The 23,493-nt window shown below is 42.3% G+C and overlaps 1 pseudogene; it reads left to right on the top strand.

Annotated features, from left to right (window-relative positions):
• Window positions 1-16,564, top strand: part of LOC124002316 — a 32,133-nt pseudogene extending 15,569 nt beyond the window's left edge.
• The last annotated feature ends 6,929 nt before the right edge of the window (window positions 16,565-23,493 follow it).

Raw genomic sequence — 23,493 nt, 5'->3', positions numbered from 1 at the left:
TGGATCTGATATCCCTCCTGATGACTCACCTCTGACCTCTTTCAAAAGCCCTGCGAATTCTGCCTCCTCTTCAACAAAGCCTCACATTGCTAGAGTGCCTTCTGCTAAGCTGAGATCTTCCGTCTCCATGGACTTCAGTGCTCTTCAAGGTACAGTGAGGATTTAACATGTAAAAGGATCTCTCTTATTACTGGCTGAGTCGTTGTTTCTATTTAGCTCTAATGGTGTTTCTGTGTTTTCTCCACCAGGCTTTCCACTCAGAGATAAAATCATACCTGAAGTGAGTGTGGTTGGTCAAAGAGTCACCTACTCGAACGGACCAATGGAACCTGAGGAAGAGGACAGGACTACAGAATACTCTCCACCCCCAAGTAGACTAGCCTGCCGTGAGCCAATCAGAGCCCTGAGGCCTGCCAAAGGTCAGTCACTGCAAAGAGGTCTGCTCCATTGAGGCATATCGCTGTCTAAAAACAGTGTATTTTCATTATGTTTGCAATATGTTGTTTGTCCAGTACTACACTGAACAAAAATATAAACAGAACATGTAAAGTGTTGGTCCCATGTTTCATGAGCTGAAATAAAAGATCCCAGAAAGTTTCCATACGCACAAAAAGCTTATTTCTCTAACATTTTGTGCATACATTTGTTTACATCCCTGTTAGTAAGCATTTCTCCTTTGCCAAGATAATCCATCAACCTGACAGGTGTGGCATATCAAGAAGCTGATTAAACAACACAATCATTACGCAGGTGCACCTTGTGCTGGGGACAATAAAAGGCCACTCTAAAATGTGCAGTTTTGTCACACAACACAATGCCATTAGACGTCTCAAGTTTTGAGAGAGTATGCAATTAACATGCAGACTGCAGGAATGTCCACCAGAGCTGTTTCCAGAGAAAGTAATGTTATTTTCTCTACCACAAGCCACCTCCTATATCGTTTTAGAGAATTCTGCAGTACGTCCAACCGGCCTCCCAACTGCAGACCACATGTAACCACGCTAGCGCAGTACCTCCACATCTGGCTTCTTCACCTGCGGGATTGTCTGAGACCAGCCACCCGGACAGCTGATGAAACTGTGGGTTTGCACAACTGAAGAATGTCTGCACAAACTGTCAGTAACTGTCTCAGGGACTCTCATCTGCGTACTTACCGTCCTCACCAGGGTCTTGGCCTGACTGCAATTTCCGGGGGTACCCAACTTCAGTGGGAAAATAACGCCGGAGAAGTGTCCTTCAGAGATGAATCCCAGTTTCATATTTCATCTGTACCAGTCAGATGGCAGACAGCATATATGGTGTCGTGTGGGCGAGCGGTTTGCTGACGTTGTGAACAGAGTGCCCCATGGTGGCGGAGGGGTTATGGTATAGGCAAGCATAAGGTACGGACAATGAACACAACTGCATTTTATTGATGGCAATTTGAATGCACAGAGATACTATGACGAGATCCAGAGGCCCATTGTCGTGCCATTCAGCTCATGTTTCAGCATTGTAATGCATGGGCCCCATGTCGCAAGAATCTGTACACAATTCCTGGAAGCTGAAAATGTCCCAGTTCTTCCATGGCCTGCATACTCACCAGATATGTCACCCATTAAGCACGTTTGGGGTGCTCTGGATTGACGTGTGCGACAGCGTGTTCCAGTTCCCACCAATATCAACTTCGCACAGCCAGTGAAGAGGAGTGGGACAACATTCCTATGGTTGCAATGGGTCTGAAACTTTCCAGTAAATTTCCGGAATTTTTCATCGGAAGTTAAGCCCTGGATTTGTATTTTTTTTGTACTCGTTTTTTTCTAATCTAAGAGGAAAATGCCACGGGCACTATCTGATGTGTGGAGACATTTCACTGCAGCTAATGTAGAAGAAAAAACTGTGTACATTCACAGATACTGTGCCAAATCATATGTGAAGAATGCAACAAAGATGCAGAATCATATGGCCAAGTGCATAAAGTTCCCTCAGTGCTCACAACAAGCAACCTCTGACAAAAGTCCCTCTACTTCTATTCGAGGTGAAAATTATGAATCAGACACCTTATCGATAGCAACAGCTCATGGTCCTCAAAAGAGTTCAAGTGAAGGTCAAGAAAATCATAGAGAAAGCAGACTGTATTGCAATCATCTCTGATGGGTGGTCGAATGTTTTTGGGCAAGGAATAATTAACTACATCATCTCCACCCTTCAACCAGTATTCTACAAGAGCACAGACACAAGGGACAACAGAGACACTAGTCTCTACATTGCAGATGAGCTGAAGGCAGTCATCAATGACCTTGGACCACAGAAGATATTTGCACTGGTGACAGACAATACTGAAAATATGAAGGCTGCTTGGTCTAAAGTGGAGGGAGTCCTGTCCTCATATCACATCCATTGTCTGTGCTGCTCAGGCATTGAATCTGCTCCTCAAGGACACCATTGCACTGAAAACAATGGATACACTCTACAAGAGAGGCAAGGAAATGGTTAGGTATGTGAAGGGTCATCAAGTTATAGCAGCAATCTACCTCACCAAGCAAAGTGAGAAGAATAAGAGCACCACATTGAAGCTTCACCCCTTTGGATGGTGTTGTCATCATGTTTGACAGTCTCCTGGAGGGGAAGGAGTCTCTCCAAGCAATGGCCATAACACAGTCTGCCGATATGGCCAGCCACATCAAGAGGATTCTCTTGGATTATGTACTTTGGGAGAGAGTGGTAAGCAGCCTGAAACCTATAGCAGTAGCCATTGCACGGATTGAGGGAGACAATTTCATCCTGTCTGATGTTCAGACTCTGCTTGCAGATACAAGTGAAGAAATCCGTACTGCCCTACCCACTTCACTGTTGCTTCAAGAAGAGGAATCTGCAGTTCTGAAATACATCAAAAAGCTTGAAGACTTCTGTCTGAAGCCCATGCACACCGCAGCATACATGTTGGACCCCAAGTATGCTGGAAAGAGCATCCTGTCTGGTGCAGAGATCAACACAGCCTATGGTGTCATCACTACCATGTCTTGCCACCTTGGCCTGGATGAGAGAAGGGTTCTTGGTAGTCTGGCGAAGTACACTTCCAAGCAAGGGCTTTGGGATGGAGATGCAATATGGCAGTCGTGCCAACATATCTCATCAGCCACCTGGTGGAAGGGACTTGGATCTGAGGCTCTTTCCCCTGTTGCCTCCATCATCCTCTAAATCCCACTAACTTCAGCCTCCTCAGAGTGCAACTGATCATTGTTTGGGAACACACACCAAAGCATGCAAGAGGCTGACAAATACAAGGGTTCAAAAATTGGTGGCCATCCGGGCAAATTTGAGGCTTTTTGAGCCTGACAACGAGATATCCTCAACAAGGTTGGAAAGTGACAGTGAAGATGAGGCCTCAGAGTCTGATGTTCAAGAGGTGGACATTGAGGAGGTCCAGGGAGAAGACATGAAACCTGAGAGGAAGACAACCAAAGCTTTAGTTTCTAGACTATGTATATGTTGAAAATGTTTTTGGGAGATGTGATGGATCATTGGGGATAATTCAATATTCCCTTTATTTTGTTGCTCAGTGAAATCATCCCATGTGAAGTGTCAACTCATTTAATTAAAGTTCAATTCGTAACTAAATATATATTTTTATTTATATTGGAAGGATTTAGTCATTTGCAATTATGTCTACTTATGATAAGGTTAAATGTTTGTTTCTGTTTCCATATGATATGGTAAATCTATCCAATGCAAAAAACATCTACATTTAAATGGTATTACAGTTTTTCTCAATTGCTAAAACACAATTACTGAAACATTGCTTCATTTTCTGAAAACATTAAACACCAAACCTCATCTTCAAGCACTATTTACCTTATCTCTGACTCCTCTTGCAAAATGAAACATTTGCCTCAAAACAGTTTTACCTGTGTTCAAAATCAAACACTACTCTCAAATCATAAACAAAGTGATCAAAATGATATACACTCTCAAGCAGTCAGTATACAATACACCGAAAAATAGAAAACACATTGTTCAAAACATACAATTCTCAGGGAGAAGTACATTTTTAATCCCCAAAAATATTCATATTTTTCCGTCATTGTCCTTTGATGAACGAAAACATGTTCTATCATAGTAGCTCAAAATTGATCAGAAATTACTACTCTGCTTTGCTCTTTGCAATTTTGTTTATTGTTCTTCCTCCTCCTTGTACCCCTATTTTTACAGTACTGTACCCTGCATCTCACAAACTTGTCCTTTGTCTCTGTGATACTGTAAATCTTGTTCTTTGTTGATATGAACCTACAACCAGTCAAAATCTATTGAGCAGTCAGTACTGTTAATAAATGGAAAGCACAATGTTCAATGCCATACAATTAATCCATTGTACAGTATACAGCCTACAATGCACTGTACTACAGTATCCATTCTCAGACTTTCTCCTTCCTACCTTCAACAACCTGTTTGCTCTCTGAACTGGCTTATATTGGTTGTGTCGCATCATTTGAAACAGGTTAAATCAATTTTGAGTGGTTGTGTTCAATCAATGACATATGTTCTCTATTTTTATTTGATTGTTGCCACTTGTGTTTACCAGTATGGATGACATGTGCATTAGAGTGCAGAATGCGTTTTGAGAATGAGAATGTGTTTAGAGTTTTGCTGAAAAGTCTAAGTGGGATAAGAGCGTCTGCTAAATGACTTAAATGTAAGATCTGCAAATTGTGTTTTATCATGTGAAATGGTTTAAGGTATTGACAACAGACTGCATAATTAGCTAAATGAGTCCAGACAACTGATAACTTTGTTCAGCCAATGGGTTTTAGTGTTTTAGCAATTGAGAAAATCTGTAATATCAATTTGCAAATATTTCCATTAATTCCCATATATTCCCGTTAATTCCCACGGATAGTTTCCACTTCTGAATATTCCCCAACATGTGCAAACCTAAACATTCCACAGGCCACAATCAACAGCCTGATCAACTCTATGCGAAGGAGATGTGTCGTGCTGTATAAGGCAAATGGTGGTCCCATCAGATACTGACTTATTTTATGATCCACGCCCCTACATTTAAAAAAATTATCTGACCAACCAATGCACGTCTATATTCCCAGTCATGTGAAATCCATAAATTAGGGGCTACTGGATTTATCTCAACTGACTAATTTCCTTATAGGAACTGTAACTCAGTAAAACATTTGAAATTGTTGCATGTTGAGTTTATATTTTTGTTCAGTATATGTGTTTCTCCATTATCTGTTCCTCAGGTTCCCAGAGCTACAGCAACAGGAACTCACCAGCCACTGACATGCCTGAAGGTGTGGTTGGCAGAGGTCAGGCCACATCCGTCTTATTTACGACTCTGTGCCATTGTTCAGATATCCAATATTGTGTTCTGAGGTCGTGATGTTCTGGTTCAGGACTGTGTTTAACAACAGATCGCCCAAGTCTGACAGTACACAAGCCCCTGCCTGGGGCCACACAGTATCAGGGCCAAGTTTAAAGAATTGTTTGGAATAACTCTTGTGGTTGGCAATATACTTACTGTTGGCAGATAAACATATGCTAAGACATGCAAAGGACAGAGCATGCCATATTTTGGAAGTCATCACTGCTTACAGTATTTTCTAGCTATGTGAATACACTGTGCTGTTTAAAGTTTCAGCTTTGCTGAATAATGGTGTCAATGAAAATTAGCTTAAGCACTCTTGAATTTTCCTCACCTCCCCCCTCTGCAGGAGTGTTTGGCTCGGTGGTTCTGTCCAGCCGTCCAGGGGTTGCCATGTCGATGGAGCAGGGCGACTGCATGACCAGGCTGCCCAGTGACCCCCCAGCTGGCATCTATGGCCATGCAGTTCCCGGCAACCATCTGGACCCCGATGACATCCCAGCCTCAGAGGTGGCCAGGGTGAGCAGGTCCACCATTCTGTACATACACCACCAACAACCTCGTTGATACTACATTTCCCATCAGGCTTTGCAGCTTGAAAAAATCGCCCTCTACCACTGCTATCCGTCTGTGGAATGTGTGTAACTGGGGGTTGTGTGTTTGTGTGCAGGATAAGGAGAAGGTGAGAATGACAAGGTTTGCTCGGGACAAGATGCGGCAGCACCGATTGGAGCAGCAGGAGGGCCAGGTTGCCCTGGGGGATCGCCAGAGAGCTGACAGGATGCGTCTGCGCCTCAGACAGGTGCAAAATGACGTGGCTACAGAGGATACAGCAGCCATTTCCAACGGTGCAATATTTCTTCCTTAACCCTCCAAGACTATCCTTTACCCTAGTACAAACTTTCACTTCATGCACGAGAATCTAAATAAACTGGCTTTTGTTATGTTGCAATAATTTGGGTAATTCTACTCTGACAGTAGGATGTCTTCCTGCGTGGGCTTGTGGCTCATCTCTTAAATGTTTTTTCTTCCCCTAACAGACTTTCATTTGAATGGTAGCATGGTGATGTCCACCAAGGCTGACTCTCTCCGAGATGAGTCACCCACCAGCCCCCAGGGATCCCAGAGCCCTATTAAATGTTTCAGTCCCCCCCCACCAGCCCAGCCCCCCCCACGGTCCCTGCCAACCCCGGGAGCACCCTGCCCCGCCTGAGGAGGGCTCCCAGTCTCAGCAGGACACGGCTGTCTCTCTCACACAGCTCAGGTCAGTGTAACATTATGGCAGTCATCATGTAATATCTTTGCAGTTATAGGGTTATAGCAGCTAAAGCGCTACACTGTTTATCATTATAGCGTTCAATACAGAACTGTTTGTTCTGTGATTTCTCTCATTAATTTGAGCAACTTAATCATGTTTTTTTAACATGGGGAATAGATGAATAAGTCAACACATCATATCTCACTCAGGCATTTAGGTATAGCCTGACTCGAAAGTGTTTTAGTGCACTACTAATTAGCCTCTCAGAGCCCCCCAACAGTAGCAGAGCTTAGCAATGGTAAATGAGATGTAGATAATGGAGTGCAATGCTTTGCTTTCACACATTCTATTAATACATTTCCTCCCACGCACGCTGCTTCATTTAGCCAATGACTGATACAACTGTAATGTACCAATAGAGGTGTAATGTAACAATCTGCTGTGTGTTGTTGTGGCCATAGAGATACGTTATTATAGTGTTCTATTTAATGATATGGTTGTCCTCCAGATGAGATGTCCCCAGGCATTCCCAGCCAGAAGAGAGACCTGACAGAGCAGCCTGAACTACGGCCCTTCTCCAAACCTGAGCTAGCACTGACACAGAGTTTCAAACTCCTCAACTCAGACGACTGGTGAGCTTTATTCTTCATTTGGATCCCTATTAGCTGATGCTTTATGAACTGCAAATCTTCCTGGGGTCCAACTGAACCCCACCTCCCGCATTTAAAGTAACTGTCCAGTGTTTCCGGATGTCTATGAAATATGGCTAATAATTAATTACAATGAGTCAAATAATTTTTCTTCACATTCATTGTAATTAAGGGTGTTTAAAAAAAAGCTTTTCTGTGTTGGAATGGTGTAGGCATACCCCAACAACAGAGCGCCATGGCTGCGATTCTGAATTTTCTGAAACTCTATTTTTTGTAAATAAATACACTACGCGACCAAAAGTATATGGACACCTGCTCATTGAACATCTCATTCCAAAATCATGGGCCTCGTAACAGCCTCCAGTATTCTGGAAGGCTTTCCACTAGATGTTGGAACATTGTTGCGGGGACTTCCATTCAGCCACAAGAGCATTACTGAGGTCAGGCAATGATGTTGGGTGATTAGACCTGGCTCGTTGTCGGCAGTCCAATTCATCCCAAAGGTGTTCGATGGGGTTGAGGTCAGGGCTCTGTGCAGACCAGTCAAGTACTTCAACACTGATCTCAAGAAACCATTTCTGTATGGACCTCGCTTTGTGCACAGGGGCATTGTCATGCTGAAACAGCAAAGGGACTTCCCCAAACTGTTGCCACACAAGTTGGAAGCACAGAATCGTCTAGTATGTCATCGTATGCTGTAGCGTTAACATTTCCCTTCACTGGAACTAAAGGGCCTAGCCCGAACCATGAAAAACAGGCCCATACCATTATTCCTCCTCCACCAAACTTTACAGTTGGCACTATGCATTGGGGCAGGTAGCATTCTGCTGGCATCCGCCAAACCCAGAATCGTCCGTTAGACTGCCAGATGGTGAAGCGTGATTCATCACTCCAGAGAATGCGTTTCCTCTACTGCAGTACAATGGCGGCGGGCTTTACACCCCTTTTGCCAACACTTGGCAATTGCATGTTGGTGATCTTAGTCTTGTTTGCCAGATCCACTAATTTGAAGGGGTGTCCACATACTTTTCTATATAGTGTATATAGGGATTTCTGCACATTTAAAAAAAAAAATGTTTTAATGTAACCTTTATTTAACTAGGCAAGACAGATTAAGAACAAATTCTTATTTACAATGACGGCCAAAACCGTCCGCCCTATGGGACTCCCAATCAAGTCGGGAGGATTCCGAGGACCCTGCAGGGTCCGCTACCTCCTCCTTTCAGCTGCTGCTCAGTGCTCCGCTGCTGCGTAAACACAAAAGACAGTTTGAACACAGTAATCTATTGCAAACATAAGCACCACATAACATGCAGTGTAGCGATTTCATGTTCTTTTTTCAGGTGAGTTAGCCTATATGCAGCTATTTAGGCAAGCTATATGTATGCAGCATATCAAACAAGCAAGACACAGACAGGCAGTCAACATCGATTTAATGTGCAAACATAGGCTATTGGGAGGCAGACAGGCAGTCAATGTCATGGTGTTCTTTATTCAGCAACTCTGGCCATATGGCAGAAAAGCTGATAGATTTTCCCCAATGCAATGTGTAGACTGCGTCTTGCTTGTGCTACAGTAATATCTGTTACAGCAGACAGAAGGTTGTAGCCTTCATAATATATTTTTTTATATTATTTTTGCAGTTTGAGCTTGAGTTTTTAAGTGTTTTCTCTCCAAATCATGCTTTGGCCAGAAATACGAGTATAGGACGAGTCAACAACATTATTTGGGTATGAGTTAACATAATATTTACTTTTCACTGGACTTTTCATTTGTAACTGGACAGTTACTTTAACCAGATGCTATACTTCAACATTGTCTAGTAAGACCCTATGTCAAAAGTCAATGTATGACTGTTCTATGCAATGGGATTGGATTTACAAAATGTATTTTTCTCTATTTTTGATTGAAGGGAGAAGAAGATTGAGGGCCTGACCTTTCTCCGTGGTCTGACGCAGTACCATTCAGACATACTGCTTAACAGGCTGCATGACGTCTGTCTCGCACTCATCCAAGAGGTACGACCACGACTCCTCATTCTTTTAGTCTTCTATAAAGGTTCACGTGAAACGGCAGTCCATTGTCCTGGGGACCTTCATCCAATCCCCTTCTATTCATAATCTCTGCCTCAATCAATTCAATACAGGGTGGGTCTTGTAGACTTTAGCCCTCAATGATTGATTTTCCCATGTCCTGATGAGGGCATTTGACCATCCTTCCTCAGATGTCTGATTATAATTTTTTTTATCTAACTGATTTAATGATATCATCTGAGTGTATTGCTCCTCAGGTGAGGAACCTTCGTTCGGGTGTGTCCCGTGTTGCGGTTGGGGCAATGGGTGAGCTGTACACTGCTCTGCAGAAGGGAATGGACCAGGAGCTGGAGGGCACAGCCAAGGCTCTGCTGCAGAAAGCTGGGGAGTCCAACGCCTTCATCAGACAGGATGTGGATGCAGCGTTGGACAGCATGGTGCAACACTGCACCCCGACACGCAGCCTGAATGCTCTGCTCACCAGCGGCCTCAGGTCAGACACACTCACAAGAGAGCACTTATAGCAGTTATTTACCTGAATTAGGGCTACATGCTTTGCGTATAGACATTACATTTTTATCATGCTTGTATCTTATCATTAAAATAGGTCATTAGGCTTTATTTTCTATGTGGCACTGACCACATCCCTGATATTGTCTCTTGTGAACAGTCACCTGAACTCTGTGGTGAGGAAGTGCGCGGGTCATCACATGGCCAACCTGATGGAGAACATTGGTGCTGCCCGCCTGCTGTCTGGAGTGAAAGACCTCACCGACCGATTACTACCTGCTGTCACCAAGCTGGCACAAGACTCCTCCCAGGAAGCTAGGTAGGGAGGGAATTCTGTTCAATACCAATGAGTGTTTGTTTTAATAGTAGCAGGTGTGTCTGTAATCAATAGAGTGAGTGACATTGTTTGACTCTGAGGCTGTTCTGCTCCTCAGGTACCAGGGACGCCGGATGCTGTTATTTCTGTCACTGCACAGTGATTTCGATAAGATGTTGGAGAAATATATCCCTGCCAAAGACCTGGCTCCCATCAGAGACACTGTCTTCACACTGAAGACTAAGGTACAGAACACTGTCTCCACACTGAACCCTAAGGTACAGAACACTGTCTAACTGAGAAGGTGTGTGGGACTGTTATGAGTCATTCCTGTCTATTTTAGTCTCCCCTTGCTGGGGACTTGCGTTTTGAGACAAGACACTGTTACTGTAAGAAAGCAGCAGTTTAGACAGGAAACGCCACATTCGTTTAAACATTTATTAGAAAAGACGACAATAAATGCAGTACATTAGTCTTTGCGTTAGGCTCTGCTCCTTCATGGTAGCTATACCAATGCCAAGGTATACTATACCAATGCCTCTGACTGTACAAAAGCAGAGCCCAAACAAGTGGAGGCTGGGGAGAGTGGTGGGAAAGCAGAAAACAGAAATGAATGGCGAGTAACATGTTACAGCAATGGCATGTCACCAAGAACACCAGCACATGGCACTGGGCAGCAGCCATCAGAATGTGTGTGCAGAACCAGGTCAACTAAATAAACCGCCATATTAAGGTAGCGTGATGAATCTTAATTGCTGCAATATCAGCTGATGCTATCAGTTGGGGTTCCTGTATGAACCTGCTGCACTTAATTTACAGTACCGGTCAAAAGTTTGGACACACCTACTCATTCCACGATTTTCCTTTATTTGTACTATTTTCTACATTGTAGAATAATAGAGAATACATCAAAACTATGAAATGACACATATGGAATTATGTAGTAACCAAAAAAGTGTTAAACAAATCAAAATATATTTAATATTTGAGATTCTTCAAAGAAGCCACCTTATGCCTTTTTATTTACACTTTATTTAACTTCATATGGATCAACTTCCGGTGAAATTGCAGAGCGCGAAATTCAAATTAAATTACTATAAATATTTAACTTTCATGAAATCACAAGTGCAATACATCAAAAATAAAGCTTAACCTGTTGTTAATCCAGCCGCCGTGTCAGATTTCAAAAAGGCTTTACTGCGAAAGCAAACCATGCGATTATCTGAGGACAATGGCTCAAATGCGGTCACAACTGGCAGACGAAAATTTCAAATAGTATCCGTAAAGTTCGTAGAAACATGTCAAACAATGTTTACAATCAATCCTCGGGTTGTTTTTAGCCTAAATAATCGATAATATTTCAGCCGGACAATAACGTTGTCAATATAAAAGAAAATCAAGAAAAGCGGGCTCTCGGTCGTGCGCAGTAACCAGCTCTGGGGTCACCCCAGGGTCCACTCACTCAATGTGGTCATTCTCCCTCATGTTTCAGAATAAAAGCCTGAAACAATGACTAAAGACTGTTCACAACTAGTGGAAGCCATAGGGAACAGAAACTGGGTCCTATCCCTTTAAATGGTGGATAGGCTTTCATTTGGAAAAACAGCCATTTCAAAATAATGGCACTTCCTGGATGGATTCTCCTCAGGTTTTCACCTGCCATATCAGTTCTGTTATACTCACATACATTATTTTAACAGTTTTGGAAAGTTTAGAGTGTTTTCTATCCAAATCTACCAATTATATGCATATATAGCTTATGGGCCTGAGTAGCAGGCAGTTTACTTTGGGCATGCTTTTCATCCAAAATTCCAATGCTGCCCCCTATCCTAAAAAAAAGTTAACCAGGTAGGCCAGTTGAGAACAAACAACTGCGACCTAGCCAAGATAAAGCAAAGCAGTGCGACAAAAACAACACCACAGAGTTACACATAAACAAACGTACAGTCAATAACACAATCAAAAAATCTATGTACAGTGTGTGCAAATGTAGAAGAGTAAGGCAATAAATTCCATGGTGAAATAATTACAATTTAGCATTAACACTGGAGTGATTGATATGCAAGTCGAGATACTGGGGTGCAAGAGGATAAGTTACAATATGGGGATGAGGGTGTGCTATTTACAGATTGGCTGTGTACATGTATAGTGATCAATAAGCTGCTCTGACAGCTGATGCTTATAGTTAGAGAGGGAAATATAAGTTTCCAGCAGAACTCTGAAGATAGATGGGAGGAAATCAATCCACATAGGGTGTCCAGGACACAGCTGGGAGCTGAAGGGGGTCTATAACAAGCAGCAGCAATGGTGAGAGACTTGTTTCTGGGAAAGGTGGATTTTTTATAAGGTGGATAAGTATAAGCTTGAATTGTTTGGGCACAGACCTGGATAGTATGACAGAACTCTGCAGTAAATTGCAACTCTGCCCCCTTTGGCAACTCTATGTTGTCGGAAAATGTTATAGTTAGGGATGGAAATTTCTGGATATTTGGTGGCCTTCCTAAGCAAGGATTCAGACACCGCTAGGACATCCGGGTTGGTGGAGTGTGCTAAAGCAGTGAATAAAACAAACTTAGGGAGGAGGCTTCTAATGTTAAAGCTGCCTTAAATGACAGCTTTGCACACTCTTAGCATTTTGTCGACCTGCTTCAAGAGCTGGAATGCATTTCAGTTAACAGGTGTGCCTTGTTAAAAGTTCATTTGTGGAATTTCTTCTTAATGCATTTCAGCCAATCATTTGTGTTGTGACAAGGTAGGGGTGGTATACAGAAGATAGCCCTATTTGGTAAAAGACCAAGTCCATATTATGTAGATATTATGAACATTTCAAGTGCAGTCGCAAAAAAACATCAAGCGCTGTAATGAAACTGTCTCTCATGAGGACTGCCACAGGAAAGGAAGACCCAGAGTTACCTCTGTGGCAGGGGATACGTTCATTAGAGTTACCAGCTTCAGATTACAGCCCAAATAAATGCTTTACAGAGTTCAGTAACAGACACATCTCACCATCAACTGTTCAGAGGAGACTGTGTGAAACAGGCCTTCATGGTCAAATTGCTGCATAGAAACCACTACTAAAGGACACCAATAGAAGAAGAGACTTGCTTGGGCAAAGAAACACTAGCAATGGACATTAGACCAGTGGAAATGTGTCTTTGTCTTTGTGAGACGCAGAGTAGGTGAACGGATGATCTCTGCATGTTTGGTTCCCACCGTGAAGCATGGAGGAGGAGGTGTGATGGTGTGGGGGTGCTTTGCTTGTGACACTGTCTGTGATTTATTTCGAATTCAAGCCATCCCATCTGGTTTGCACACATCATTTGTTTTTCAACAGGACAATGACCCAACACACCTCCAGGCTGTGTAAAGGCTATTTGACCAAGAAGAAGAGTGATGGAGTGCTGCATCAAATGACCTGGCCTCCACAATCACCTGACCTCAACCCAATTGAGATGGTTTGGGATGATTTGGACCGCAGAGTGAGGGAAAAGAAGCCAACAAGTTCTCAACATATGTGGGAACTCCTTCAAGACTGTTGGAAAAGCATTCCAGTTGAAGTTGGTTGAGAGAATGCCAAGAGTGTGCAAAGCTGTCATCAAAGCAAAGGGTTGCTACTTTGAAGAATCTAACATCTAAAATATATTTCGATTTGTTTAACACTTTTTGGTTACTACATGATTACATATGTGTTATTTCATAGTTTTGATGTCTTCATTGTTATTCTACAATGTAGAAAATAGTAATAAAAACAATTATAAATTGAATGAGTAGGTGTCCAAACCTTTGACTGGTACTGTACATTTGTGTGATCTAGGAGTTACGTGTGTTAATGTGTTCTGCAGGGCCTGGGAGAGATGCCCCAGGACACCCCGTCAGCCAGGGGCCGGCGTTCCCACCCCGGCAGTGGGACAGTGAGGGCCTCATCTCTCAACAGGGAACCACTCAAAGTGGTCAACAGGTGGGAAAACGCAGCACCAACCGAAACATGTAGCGCTTTCCATACTATCCCTGAATTTAGTCTCTCTTCAAGTCAACATCTCTTATATACTGAACTGTTATGATTGAAGCCATGGCTAGCCTTGCTGTTTGTTTTTGCATTAGCACAGTTTGTGTCAATGAATGTAGAGTTTGTTCATGTGTGTATCCATCAGTATGAACTCCCTCTCCATGTCTTACCTACTGTTTGTGTATCTGCAGGCAGTCTGGGCAGTATAACGGAAGACCTCAAGCTCACAGCATTGCAGACAAGATCGAGTACATCAAGCAGCTCACAGCCCTGCTGGGTTCAAAGGACTTTAGAGAGCGCATCAAGGGCATCGACCAGCTAATGGTGGACTGCGAGCACAACCCCAACATGGTCATCAGCAGTATCTTTCCGGTAACTGATGTCAGCTGAACAAAACTGGATATTCTTTAGCCTCATATACCCTAACATGCTAAAGGCCGAAATCCTCTGACTATCACAAAAAATACTAGCTATACATTTTATTGACGAAATCAACCATGCAAAAAGTACCATAGATAAAATGGCCTGTGTAAGCAGGTCATAGTTGAATCTGTAGTAATGCTTCTCTCATCTCTCTGTCCTTCTCGCAGGTGTTTGATGCCTTTAAGGCCAGACTCCAGGAGTCCAACAGTAAGGTCAACCTGTACGCTCTAGAGTCTCTGCAGAAGATTGTCACTGTGATGAAGGATAACCTTGCCCAGGTAATCTACATCCTGGTCCCAGCCATCGTGGACAATCACCTCAACTCCAAGAACAACGCTATCTACACTGCTGCTATTGGAGCCATCCACACACTCATCCAAAACCTGGGTGGGTGTCTTATGATGTTTCCCATCACATCATCTGGTTTGAGGCTTGAACGTAGCTTGACTTTTTGTGCTTGACTTTGTTCACAGATAACGCTCTCCTCCTCCAGCCCTTCTGCACCAAGGCCCAGTTCCTGAGTGGTAAGGCTAAGGTGGATCTCATAGAGAAGGTTGCAGGTATGTTCACTGAAACAGTTTGAGATATTCCCTTCAGTACCTGAGTTACATAGATGACACTTTGTAAACTTCATTTGGCTTTTAACATTTTGATTTGGATCTGAGTTGACAAAAGCTCTTAAGCAACAGTGCACTGGCAACTGTCTTTATTTCTTGTCACTCAAAGAGTCTTTAGCCTCTTAAAAGGAGGGAGAAACATATGTCAGGCCCATATGCTCTCAGCATTTCGTAAGTTCCTTGTTACAACATGTTTGAACTCTGCCAGCTGACTCCTCATCCTCCAACCTCCCTCCCCTCCTCTCCTCCTCTGGTCTGTCTTTCAGATCTGGTGATAGAATTATATCCCCGTAAGCCCCAGATGGTGGAACAGAAGGCGTTACCCCTGCTGTGGCACCTCCTGGGCACATCCAGCCACAGTGGCACTGTCCACGGCCGGGGTGGCAGCGTGCGGGGAGCCACCTCCAACCTGTGCCAAGCCCTCTACACCCACATGGGGCCTGGGCTGGCAGAGTTCGCCGCTTCCCAGTCTGCCAACGTCCACAAGAGCCTCAACGAGCTCATGAGGACCCTCTCCTACCCCTGAGGGCCCCTCAGAAAACACAACCTTCAAAACACAATCAACCCCCCCCCCCCTCCCCCTAGACAGAAGAACAGAAACACTGACCTTCCTTAAAGACAGAGATGTTCTACATTTCTGATAGTGCCTGCACTTTTTTTACCGTTACAGAGTATAGAAAGTCCTTAAGATGAGAGCCCTTAAATCAACCCTCTTCTCAGCAAGCTATGGTGTCCTTTAATAAAGGAGCACAGGCAGACAGAGACTTCAGCTGTTGGCATCAGGTCTTACACTCTCAACAACCTGCTCTCTTTGCACTTTGAAGATGTCGCTCACTATCATGATAGTTGTCGTCATGAATATGGCTTGGTATGTATCGTCATATGATTGTTGCTGTTGTTGTTTTTTACGAATCTTATTGTACGCATTTCGGAGACAACATTATGAAGAATGTACATTTGAAATGCACAAAAAGGAAACGGGACCTGAAAGATATATATTTTAGCTGTTTCATTTGATGTGAAATTTCTAAGATGTCTTAAATGGTTGTTTAAAAGATTTGTCAGAGTGAAGATTAATGATTTCAAATATTTTGTATAGCTCAAATATGTGATTGCACAGTACTAGCCTAATCTGTATGCTGTACGATGTTGCGGTATATAATGTATCTATTGTATATGGTTTGTAAATCTTATTGTAACAATTTGTTGATGAAGTGGTGTTCTGGCATGTCTTAGCGTTTTACTTTTTGCATGACCAAAATGTACTGACGTGATCAAAAAATATATTTATATTTTTGTTAAAGATATATATATATATGTGTATATATGTATGTGTATATATATGTATATACAGTGGGGCAAAAAAGTATTTAGTCAGCCACAAATTGTGCAAGTTCTCCCACTTAAAAAGATGAGAGAGGTCTGTAATTTTCATCATAGGTACACTTCAACTATGACAGACAAAATGAGGAGGAAAAATCCACAAAATCACATTGTAGGATTTTTAATGAATTTATTTGCAAATGATGGTGGAAAATAAGTATTTGGTCAATAACAAAAGTTTATCTCAATACTTTGTTATATACCCTTTTTTGGCAATGACAGAGGTCAAACGTTTTCTGTAAGTCTTCACAAGGTTTTCACACACTGTTGCTGGTATTTTGGCCATGCAGATCTCCTCTTGAGCAGTGATGTTTTGGGGCTGTTGCTGGGCAACACTGACTTTCAACTCCCTCCAAAGATTTTCTATGGGGTTGAGATCTGGAGACTGGCTAGGCCACTCCAGGACCTTGAAATGCTTCTTACGAAGCCACTCCTTTGTTGCCCGGGCGGTGTGTTTGGGATCATTGTCATGCTGAAAGACCCAGCCACGTTTCATCTTCAATGCCCTTGCTGATGGAAGGAGGTTTTCACTCAAAATCTCACGATACATGGCCCCATTCATTCTTTCCTTTACACGGATCAGTCGTCCTGGTCCCTTTGCAGAAAAACAGCCCCAAATCATGATGTTTCCACCCCCATGCTTCACAGTAGGTATGGTGTTCTTTGGATGCAACTCAGCATTCTTTGTCCTCCAAACACAACGAGTTGAGTTTTTACCAAAAAGTTCTATTTTGGTTTCATCTGACCATATGACATTCTCCCAATCTTCTTCTGGATCATCCAAATGCTCTCTAGCAAACTTCAGACGGGCCTGGACATGTACTGGCTTACGCAGGGGGACACGTCTGGCACTGCAGGATTTGAGTCCCTGGCGGCGTAGTGTGTTACTGATGGTAGGCTTTGTTACTTTGGTCTCAGCTCTCTGCAGGTCATTCACTAGGTCCCCCCGTGTGGTTCTGGGATTTTTGCTCACCGTTCTTGTGATCATTTTGACCCCACGGGGTGAGATCTTGCGTGGAGCCCCAGACCGAGGGAGATTATCAGTGGTCTTGTATGTCTTCCATTTCCTAATAATTGCTCCCACAGTTGATTTCTTCAAACCAAGCTGCTTACCTATTGCAGATTCAGTCTTCCCAGCCTGGTGCAGGTCTACAATTTTGTTTCTGGTGTACTTTGACAGCTCTTTGGTCTTGGCCATAGTGGAGTTTGGAGTGTGACTGTTTGAAGTTGTGGACAGGTGTCTTTTATACTGATAACAAGTTCAAACAGGTGCCATTAATACAGGTAACAAGTTCAAACAGGTGCCATTAATACAGGTAACAAGTGGAGGACAGAGGAGCCTCTTAAAGAAGAAGTTACAGGTCTGTGAGAGCCAGAAATCTAGCTTGTTTGTAGGTGACCAAATACATATTTTCCACCATAATTTGCAAATAAATTCATTAAAAATCCTACAATGTGATTTTCTGGAGATAAAAAATCTCATTTTGTCTGTCATAGTTGAAGTGTACCTATGATGAAAATTACAGGCCTCTCATCTTTTTAAGTGGGAGAACTTGCACAATTGGTGGCTGACTAAATACTTTTTTGCCCCACTGTATACATATGTATGTGTGTATACTGATGCCTAGCTCAACTTTGGGTGTAAACCAATGATACTGGCTGAGTGTAACATTGAAACCATTTATCTTTAAACTAACAACTGATACAGAGACGGTGAAGCCCAGGTCTGTGATTCTGTTTCAGTATAGTGCCAGTCTTAACGTAGCCTTTCACTATTCTATGTTTAAATTATATTGAAATTGTTTGTTAACGAGATGAAAGACCGACTGATATTTAAAGTGTTTATTTCTATAAACTATATGCTTTGTTTTTTTATTTATGTACTTTATTGCTTCACATCTTTGTTGTAAAGAGAACTTTCCTATGCCATCATTGTAATGCCTCAGCTCAGTGTGGTTGGCCTTGTTGCCTTGCGTCGCCTAAAGGGGGAAAGATGTGTGCTCCTGGTCTTTAACTGTCTTGAGGAAGAGGGCGCTGTAAGGTAAGGATCTATTTCCAATTAGTTGGATTAGACATACAAGATTGAGCATCTGAGTCGGTTATTAAAACAAGACAACTGTCACTGATTTACACGATTTGCTTTTATTTACTTGTAAATAAATACAAAAATTAGTTTAGTTACATGACAAATAATAGCAAAGCAAAAGATTGTAGAAAATGTTAAGTTTCTTGAGAAGCTAGTTCTCATTGACATACAGTACCAGTCAAATGTTTGGACACCTACTCATTCCAGGGTTTTTCATAAATGTTTCTATTTTGTGAAGACGTCAAAACTGAAATAACACATGGAATCATTTGGAAACCAAAAAAGTGTTAAACAAATCAAAATAAATGTTATATTTGAGATTCTTCAAAGTAGCCACCCATTGCCTTGATGACAGCGCTGCACACTTGCATTCTCTCAACCAGCTGGTATACAGAAGATAGCCCTATTTAGTAAAAGTCCATATTATGACAAAAACAGCTAAAATAAGCAAAGAGAAACAACAGCCCATCATCATTACTTTAAGACATGAATGTCAGTCAATGAGGAGAATTTCAAGAACTTTGAAAGTTTCTTCAAGTGCAATCGCAAAAACAATCAAGCGCTTTGATGTAACTGGCTCTCATGAGGACCGCCACAAGAAAGGAAGACCCAGAGTTACCTCTGCTGCAGAGGAGAAGTTCATTAGAGTTACCAGCATCAGAAATTGCAGCCCAAATAATTGTTTCACAGAGTTAAAGTAACAGACACATCTCAACATCAACTGTTCAGAGGAGACTGCGTGAATCAGGCCTTCGTGGTTGAATTGCTGCAAAGAAACCAGTACTAAAGTACAACAACAAGAAGATACTTACTTGTGCCAAGAAACTCTAGTAATGGACATTTGACCATGGTCTGATGAGTCCAAATGTAAGATTTTCGGTTCCAACCTCCGTGTCTTTGTGAGACGCAGAGTAGGTGAACAGATGATCTCTGCATGTGTAGTTCCCACCGTGAAGTATGGAGGAGGAGGTGTAAGGGTGCTTTGCTGGTGACACTAATTTATTTTGAATTCAAGGCACACTTAACCAGCATGGCTACCACAGCATTCTGCAGCGATATGCCACCCATCTGGTTTGCGCTTAGTGGGACTATCATTTTTTTTTCAACAGGACAATGACCCAACACACCTCCAGGCTGTGTAAGGGCTATTTGACCAGGAAGGAGAGTGATTGAGTGCTGCATCAGATGACCTGGCCTCCACAATTACCTGACATCAACCCAATTTGTTTAACACTTTTTTGGTTACTATATGGTTCCATATGTGCTTTTTTTTCATAGGTTTGATGTCTTCACTTTTATTCTACAATGTAGAAAATAGTAAAATAAAGAAAAACCCTTGAATGAGGTGTTCTAAAACCTTTGACCGGTAGTGTATTTTGATTTGTTTAACACATTTTTGTTTACTACATGATTTCATATGTGTTATTTTATAGTTTTCATGTCTTCACAAAAGAAAAACCCTTGAATGTGTAGGTGTGTCCAAATTTTTGACTGGTACTACCCAATTCACAAAAATGGTTCGCTCCCACAGATAGTGAGTCAGGTGCGCAGGTTTCATTATGCGCCAGTAATAGCCAGCCTCCTGGGCTTTTCACGCATGACAGTGTCTAGGGAGGTGATCACCAAGGCATTTGTAGATGATCACCAAACATTTCTGTAAAAACTACGATAAAGCCTTGTGTTTTGTGCTGTTGGTGTTAGGTGCACTTGATTCAGCAGCCATAGCAGCGGGAAGGCAAAGTGTCAGCATTTTGAACTATTTAATGTGTCTGCTTATTGCTTAGATCACTGTGTCTGCACAGTTTCCTCGAAAAAGAAGCCTTGAGCGCATAGCAAAGTTGATGACTTGAGACTCAATGAATACAGCAAAGAGCTTCTAAGTACGTTCATGTTAAATTGTTATTCAGCACGGTCAACATTTTGTTCAACACTTTTAGGCCTATAAGCGTGTTTCTGATTTTGTGTCCCAAAGCTAGCGTTCCCACTACTTCAACTCACACTACAACCAGCACTGCAGCTGTAATGAATGAGTACAGCAAAGTGTTTCCAAAGCTTGCGTTGTTATTTACATTTACATTTAAGTCATTTAGCAGACTATTATTAGCGGCTTGTCCTTTTTAATATCAAGGAATATTTCACTGTCTCTGATCGGTCATCGGAGTGATAACATGAATCGCCATCAGCTGGAAGACTGTGTCCTCTTTTCTCAGCGGAGGGAGGGAGAGAGGAGGGAAGGTGAGTCAGGTGAGAGGCAGCCTCACCAGTGCTATCGCCATCCCCTATCTGACATCAGATGCAGGCCATCAGTTCAGTAAAAAAAGAAAAGGTAATGATTATGCTCACTCAGCTGTGCCTCACAAGTAATACAACAACATATATATTACCAGTGTAATGGTCTGAGAAGAACAACATTGTCAGGGCAATTCAGGTGTTGCTGATATGCAATGATAATGTATTGGGCCTATAGCCTACTGCACAAACATTGTTACAGAACTGTTTTTAATAGGTTAATTCTGCATAGGCTTATTTTGCATAGGTTTTTTAAGTCATTTTAAAACAAATCTGTGCGGTAGATCTCGGCTTCCTTTTGGACTCAGAAGGTGATCTTGACTCAGAAAAGGTTGGTAACCACTGGTCTAGGGTTTACCGTCAATGGTGCGACAAACAAAAAACATCCAATCAGCGGCAGTCCTGTGGGTCGAAAACAGCTAGTTGATGAGAGAGGTCAACGGAGAATGGCAAGAATCGTGCAAAATAACAGGCGGACCACAAACAGGCAAATAACGTTGCAGTGCTTTTTAAAAAAACTTTATACAGGTAGGAACTTGTTGCAACATTTTCATTTTTATAGTGCCATGTTGGGGTAATCACAGTAAAACATAATTAGATGGAAGTATAGGCTAACAGAACAATAGCCTACAGAATGCTAGCTCAATACATGACATCTCACAACATCAATCACTGTGTCACTGTTCGTAAACCCTAGATCAGCCCAAATGAGTCAATTCTACTAGCTAACATACACAGTACAAAATTAATTTCACAGCCCATCTGTTTTGCTGCTACATTATTGCTTGCTGCTATGGCTACAGAGTATTCTTGGCACCCATATCTCTAATGAGCTAAAGGGCTTTCGCACCACACTCACACATACTGTACACTCACACATACCAGACCACAGCAGTGGATGCTAGAAATCAAACTAACAATGGACACATTTCGGGCCTGAAGTCAAACTTTCTGGTCTGTCAGTGTATGCTGCCTATCCACAGCCAACTACTGCGTGCCTGGATAGGATGTGAAAAGCATTATCACATTTGTGGACTGGATGTTGTCCAAAAGACGTGAGTGTGATAGATATTTTTTTTATTCAAGAGCATCTGCTAAGGATGTAAACATGAATGTGTAGGAACAACCACACTCTGCTTATTTACAGACAGCATGTAAATAACCATTGCCCTTTTAAAAAAATATATATATATTTAACCTTTATTTAACTAGGCAAGTCAGTTAAGAACAAATTCTTAATTACAATGATGACCTAGCATTGGCAAAAGGCGCGAAGCAGCCACAACTGTCAGTAAGAGTGTCCATGATTAAATCTTTGAATGAAAAGATGTAAATAAAACGGTCTAGTTTGAGTGTTTTTGAAGCTCATTCCAGTCACTAGCTGCAGCGAACTGAAAAGAGGAGCGACACAGGGATGTGTGTTCTTCGGGAACCTTTAACAGAATGTGACTGGTGGAACAGGTGTTGAATGTGGAAGATGAGGGCTGAGTGAGGCCTAAGAGGGTTTTATAAATAAGCATCAACCAGTGGGATTACATGTATACAGAGATGACCAGTTTACAGAGGAGTATAGCGTACAGTGATGTGTCCTATAAGGAGCATTGGTGGCAAATCTGATGGCCGTATGGTAAAGAACATCTGGCCGCTCGAGAGCACCCTTACCTGCCGACAAAAATTACCCTTACCTGCCGATATAAATTACTTTGAAATCTAGCATGGGTAAGATGGTCAACTGAATCAGGGTTCGTTTGGCAGCTGAGGTGAAAGAGGAGCGATTACGATAGAGCAGGTATTTCCAAACTGGGGTACAACAAATAAAAATGTGATTCACATTTCTTTTTTTATATATACAGTGAGGGAAAAAAGTATTTGATCCCCTGCTGATTTTGTGTGTTTGCCATTGCTTGCTGTTTGTGGTTTTAGGCTGGGTTTCTGTACAGCACTTTGAGATATCAGCTGATGTACGAAGGGCTATATAAATACATTTGATATGATTTGATTTGATGTGCTGAAAGAAGGACAGTGTACCATCTAGCCATACTCCCAAGTACTTGTATGAGGTGAATACCTCAATCTCTAAACCCTCAGAGGTAGTAACCACACCGGTGGGGAGAAGGGCATTCTTCTTACCAAACATTTACATTTACATTTAAGTCATTTAGCAGACGCTCTTATCCAGAGCGACTTACAAACCACATGACCTATGTTTTGAAGCTGTACAGAACAAGTTTAAGGGCAGAGAGAGCTTGTTGGACACTAAGAAATCTTTGTTGTAGAGCATTTAGCACAAAATCTGGAGAGGAGCCAGCTGAGTATAAGACTGTATCATCTGCATACAAATGGATGAGAGAGCTTCCTACGGCTTTCAGCTATGATGTTGATGTAAATTGAGAAGGGAGTGGGGCCTAGGATCGAACCGTGGGGTACTCCCTTGATGACAAGCAGTCGCTAAGACAGCAGATGTTCTGACTTTATACACTGAGAGAGGTAGTTAGCAAACCAGGCCAAAGACCCCTCCAAGACACCAATACTCCTTCCATTCCAATACAGGAATGGAATGGTCTAC

This window comes from Oncorhynchus gorbuscha, linkage group LG17, assembly GCF_021184085.1.
Source record: "Oncorhynchus gorbuscha isolate QuinsamMale2020 ecotype Even-year linkage group LG17, OgorEven_v1.0, whole genome shotgun sequence".
NCBI classification, from domain to species: Eukaryota; Metazoa; Chordata; class Actinopteri; order Salmoniformes; family Salmonidae; genus Oncorhynchus; species Oncorhynchus gorbuscha.
The sequence above is the reverse complement of the archived record's forward strand: the minus strand, read 5'-3'. Positions and strand labels throughout refer to the sequence as shown.